The 5680-nt window shown below is 47.1% G+C and overlaps 1 long non-coding RNA gene across 2 annotated transcripts; it reads left to right on the top strand.

The window, feature by feature from the left end:
- Positions 1–2643: 2643 nt before the first annotated feature.
- On the top strand, positions 2644–5000 carry LOC116795386. Of its 2 annotated transcripts, XR_004360038.1 has the most exons (4): positions 2644–2812; positions 3958–4073; positions 4411–4489; positions 4768–5000. It is a non-coding gene; the product is annotated as an uncharacterized LOC116795386 (long non-coding RNA). The 2 variants fall into 2 exon arrangements; XR_004360039.1 differs by lacking the exon at positions 4411–4489.
- The last annotated feature ends 680 nt before the right edge of the window (positions 5001–5680 follow it).

Genomic DNA, 5680 nt, shown 5'->3' with positions numbered 1-5680 from the left:
TGCAGGTCTTATCCTGCCTCTTCTTTTCCCTGCCAGGGTTATCAGACACGCACTTTTGTTGTCCCTGGTTCAAAGGAGCAGCTCCTGACCCCGTGGCAGCCCCGGTGCCAGAGCCAGGGCAGCTGTGGGGAGCCCCAGGTCACACCAGTGCCACATTCCTGCAGAAACCAGAGGAACAGAGGGGCTTCAGCAGGAATGGTTTGCTCAGGAAGCAGCATCCCTGTAAGACCTGCCTCTAGTTTGATAGACATATTTGGTGACAGCTTTAATTTGGGAAGATGTCAGCAAAACCAGGAAAGGAATAAAGGAAGTTGGTTTCATTTTGCTACAAATGTCTTTCCAATAGGATTTTTTTTAATCAATTTTCCAGTGTTAATGCCCTGTTAATGGCGAGGTGAGATCTGACAAAATTGTAATAATGCTTTTCTCATTTATGCTTTTAAAGCACTCAAATGATTTCTATCATAAGTCAATGAAATTAAAATAAATATACAGTGAGAAAGTGTGGGTCAAATTCTCTGGAGTTTGGGTCATTGCTAATAAAGTAACCAGAGGAAAAAAAGCAAAAAGGTCACATAAAGTGAAAGGACAGGCAGAACTTGAGCAGAGTGAGGAAACTGCCGAGTGCCCAAGGAAGGGAACAAAGTGAAAACCAGACAGTGAATCATCGTCACTGGGGTGTGCAAAACCCGACTGGGAATTCAGGCAGCTCCTCTTGTTTTGCTTTGCCCATCCCTTTGATTCTTTTTGCAGGTTATTAATACTTTTGCTAAGCAGCTGTTTGGGGTGTCCCAGAAGGGACCTTCCCTTCCCTCAGGACCATCTGCAGCCATTTCTCTTTCCCTGTAACCTTCCCCAGTCTCTCCTCTCAATCCCCTTTTTGCCAGGGCAGTGCAGGACCAGGAGGTGTTACAGCTGAGCAGGGCTCACTGAGGTCACTGAGAGACTTTGTCGACCAGACAGGCTCTGATTGACATCCTTGCTCTATCCTGACTTTAGAGCACGGTTTTAAAGATGAAATTCAATATTTAAGGTATGTTAAAAAAAAGTAGCAGGGGAGAAAACGGAGAGGAACAGAAAAACAGATAAAGTTTCTCCCAGTTGATGTATTGTGCCTCCAGATCTTTTAAAAGGGAGGGAGAACACTGGCAAAAGACATTTTCTGGCTGGCAGGGAGAAAGGAGAGTAGAAGAACTGAGGGTAACCTATCTAAGAAGGAAGGTGTGATCTTTTCACCCTTTTTATTTTGGCAGACTAGACTTCAAACTGCAAGGAGCATTTCTGTTCCCTTGCCTGCATTTGCAGTGGGTTTGCCCAGAAACAGCAGATGAGCTGGGAGTTAATCATGGTGCATCAGAAGCCACCAAGGCAAGAGAGATAAGAACCCACTGCACTTTAGGCCAGGTCAGAATGGGGCTTGTGGTGATGGTGAGTACCTGGAAAGGATGGTCCTGAGCTGCAGCTGCACAGTCAGCCCCAGCAGATCATCTCAGCACATCATCACCAGGCTCAGCTCACTCCTGGACCTGCCTGCCAGGAGGAACCCACTCCTGCAAATAGAGCATCTGCCAGCAGCCCCCATGGATGAGGGGAGGAGGAGTCACAGAGGCAGTAGAAGAACCTGGAGGGGTAGAAAACACCTATTATCTCACATTATCTATTATGTGCCTTTAGCACAGCCCATTTAAACACCTGTAATTTTCTGAAGACGCAGACAGGTTGCTGGACCCTTCAAGGGTACTGCTTCTGGCAAAAATAAAACAAACAAAAAAAAAGCCAACCCCAAATTTACTTTAAATTTAACCCTCTCTGACAGGCATCGTATTTTTAGAAGCACTTAGCCCGTGTTAATACTTCCTGGACGTGCTTGAACACTGTCTGATGTTGTATCGAGGCAAATTAGTGAAGATGGAGGCTCATAAATCCTCAGGAATTACAAAACTAATTAAGTGCCTGTGTGATGTACTTGGGAGCAGAGCACTAGTGTGCAGGTCTGTGTTTTCCAGATATCCCAGCTGAGCTCTTCCTGCTGCAGGGAACAAGGAAGGACTTTCACTTCCCCAGGTCCGGGGTGAGGGGGGCTCTGGGGAGCCCGTGGCACAGGCCATGGTGCCATAGCTCTGTTTCCTTCCCAGGGTAGCTGTGTTTGCTGGGATCACCAGTGTGCCAGGGCCCTGTCATATCCCATCCTCCTGCTTGGTCTCAGCAAACTTGTGCCTGCCCGTGAGCTGATGGATTGCAGAGGGCTCAGAGCTCCCTCCCTGCTCCTGTGCCCTTCCTGGTGGCAGAAATGGCACCACAAGGGATGTGTCCCTTAATGTTGCATTGCAGAGAAAGCTGCCTTTTTTTCTCCTTTGGCTCTTGCAGTCCCAAAAGACAAGGACCTTGTAGTCCCAGCACTGTGTTCATAAACAGGCTCTAAGTCCTGGACACGTCGTGAGCCCAGGCTGCTTGGAAGAAGAAAAATGGAAATAATAGAGAAAAGTTGCTCTTGACTCATCACACAGTGACTGGCACCAGTGAGCAGAGAGTCCTGACCCCATGAGCAATTCAGAAGTGCTCAGGGGGCAGCCCTGATCTCACAGGTGTTTGTTCCATGGCTCCTGGTTCTTTGCATCGTTAAATAAAACACTGTGAGTAACTACCCAGGGGGTGAGGCAGGGCAGCCTCTCACACTGGGCAGCTGCTGAGGGCAGGGAGCACTTGCATGTGGAATCAGGGATGGACACACTGGGACAGTCAGCCAGCTGAGAATTCTGATTATTCTAAGTAGTCTGGACAGTTATTTTCAGGAATGACTCAAACAATTAAGGTAAAAACCTTGCACTATTTTTTCTTAATGAAGAACATACTGGTCTGGGTTTTTAGGCCCCTGGTTAGGAACCTTCTTTTCTCCTCTTCAGGGCTGGGTACAGCAGAGCCTCCACTGACCTCACCAGCAGATGTCTGCACATCATCTTCCACTTTTGGCAGTTCTTAGGCTTAATTTCAGTCTCTACCTGTAAAAATTACTTTTCTCTCCCTGGGAGAATGCAATGAGGTTGAAAAAAATATCAAGAAAAATAAATTTCCTTTTTCCCTTAAAATTTCAGTTCGAAGTGCTGGAGTAGAGAAGGCAGCAGAAAGGAAGTCCCACACTGAAACCACCAAACTCCTGCAGGATTTGAGGGAGTGGGATTAGCTGAGTGGATCCTGTGGGTGTATGTTTTCCCTGTGCTCCCCTAAGAGCTGACTGACTCCCAGCATGTGCTGGTGGGGAGTGGAGGGGGAGATGTGACTGACTGTGCCTCCACAATGCTCCTCATTGTCTTTTCTTCTCTTACAGCTGTTTTTGTGAGTGTGGGTTTTGAGGGACTCTGTGTGTGGGTTTTGTGTGCAAGGAGATTGCAAGGATTTAAAGGGCTGCATTTAGGGAAAAGCTAAACTCAGCCTCCATGTTTCCATGCTTTGGATTACACACCTAGATGCTTGCCCACTCACTTTGTGTTGGCTACAGTTCTGCACAGCCAAAAACTCACATGGGAGTGCTCAGACCGTCCACATGTGCAAATTGCAGGATTAGCCACCTAACAATTGGTCCAAAACCACAGAACTGGCTATTTACAGGCTCAGCCAAAATAATAGATCACATTCCCTGATGGAGGAACTTGGCATTGCTTTGCTGAAGTCGTAGGAGCTTTGCAGATTTACACCAGCTGAGGATTTGGGCATAGGTGTTTCCTGAGTGAGAAAAATCCAAAGGGAAAGAAGTGCTCTATTCAGTTTATTTTTACAGAGCAGAGTCTACAGAAAGTGGCCACTTTGCCAGAGAAGCTGGGATCACCTCATGGCTGTTTGTGCACGAGCAATAACTCCTTCAGGGGATTCACAGAGTTGTGCTGTCACAAAGTTCTCCCATTCCTGCCAAGAAACGGGAACCACTGCAGTTTAATGTCTTTTTTTCCTTTTCCTAAACAGCAGTACAGATGGCACTTTTGTACTTGGAAACTTCAGGCCCCTACTGTCACCCTGCTAATTACAACTGCATTCCCAGTTGTGGTAAATGGCCACGTCCCTCATAACTGCACCTGAAGGTATGTGTGTCTTCCCGGTGTCTTCCCTTCCCTCACCATTCCTGCCTTGCTCCCATAACTTGTAGATACAGGATGGGTCATTGGGGTGGAGATGATTTAGCAGGACCCACCATCCCTGGAGTCTGAGACCACTTTAAATGTGCCCATAATGGGTCTGTTCCTCAGTGCTTTGTTCCACTGGGTGTGTCATGTGCCATTTTCCCTTAATGAGGAGCGAGTTTATTCACCCTTGCTGGGTGTTGGAAGATCAAACCACATGGGGTGACAAGATTACAAACACTTTGCTGGAGGGCTGGAAATACTCTGGAATAGGATGAGAGGTTTAACATGTTCACAGAGCCACAACTTGCCAGCGAGGGGAAGGTGGTATCATTCCAGAGAACAGAGGAAACCAGAACTGGGCAAGACTGAGATGTGTAAGTTACAGGAAATATTAAAATTCAACAAAATCTGCTCTGACACCCAAGCCTCAAATAATGCTTCTAGGGATGGATTAATTATCCAGGCAGAAATCCTCACCCACCCAAGCTTGCTGCCTGCACTCTGCCAAGCCCAGCCCAGCACTGCAGATGCACAGCCACCCCTTAAACATTGCAATGGTAATCACACAGCTCTCACAGCTACTACAGGGCACTGAATGGGATGTTGCAATGGGAACACCACTGCAAATCCCTGTAAATCACTGTTTTGGCAGGAGGAATGAGGAACCGTGTGCCAGGAGCTCCTGAGAACGTGGACAAGAGAACTGGTTGCATGGGAAGATGAGCAGCCCTGAAGATCCCAGAGCAGAGGGAGTAGAAAGCAAGTCAGCTTCATGAGACAGCAAATAGATGTCCTTGGAGAAAGGCTGCAAGGAGAGACATGTATTTGCACTCTGTTGCTTGGAATGTTACAACCCCAGCTTCTCTCAAGAGTCCCTTTCTGAAAATTCTAGAGAGCACTTCCTATCCAATAAAGAATATCAGGAAAAAATCCTCAGTTTCCCTCTATTTTTGTATCACACTTCAAACACACAAGCTTTTTATATGTAAGGTTAATCCATTCCCTTTTTTTGGAGTCGAGATGGGATTTTCCTCGAGGTCCAGGAAGGTACCACGTGCAGTCCTTTCCTTCTCCTGCACCATGGGCAGCTCTCACCTTCTTAGGATGGCCTGTTTCGGCCATTTAACCTAAAAATTGATGGCTATTCAGAAGATATCAGTGAGACCTCTCACTTTTTCCTGGTCTCTTCCTGTGGCATATTAATGGCTCTTACTGAAGGTCCTGCTACCGGGTGTTGAGAAGTTGTTGAGTATTGGAGATACAGGTGCACTGGAGACACAGGTGAAGGAATAAAAATGTACCTCTGTCTAATGCTTTCTCGTGCCATATAATACAAACTTGGATCCAGGGTGCCCAGAGCCTGTGGCCCAGGTTTTTTGGGTCTAGCCTTGATCTGATCTCAGATAAGGAGGCTGAGTTGCCCTCAGTGATTTGTGGTAGGAACAGGATCGGTTGTTTTCCTACAGCAGCACAGGAGCTGTGACAGCCTGGAAAGGGGAACTCACAGCGTCTGCACACAGACATTTCAACATCAGACATGGCTGAAGCCTGGTGAGGAATGAAAG

Source organism: Chiroxiphia lanceolata, chromosome 17 (genome assembly GCF_009829145.1).
Source record: "Chiroxiphia lanceolata isolate bChiLan1 chromosome 17, bChiLan1.pri, whole genome shotgun sequence".
NCBI classification, from domain to species: Eukaryota; Metazoa; Chordata; class Aves; order Passeriformes; family Pipridae; genus Chiroxiphia; species Chiroxiphia lanceolata.
This window is presented reverse-complemented; position numbering and strand designations above follow the sequence as displayed.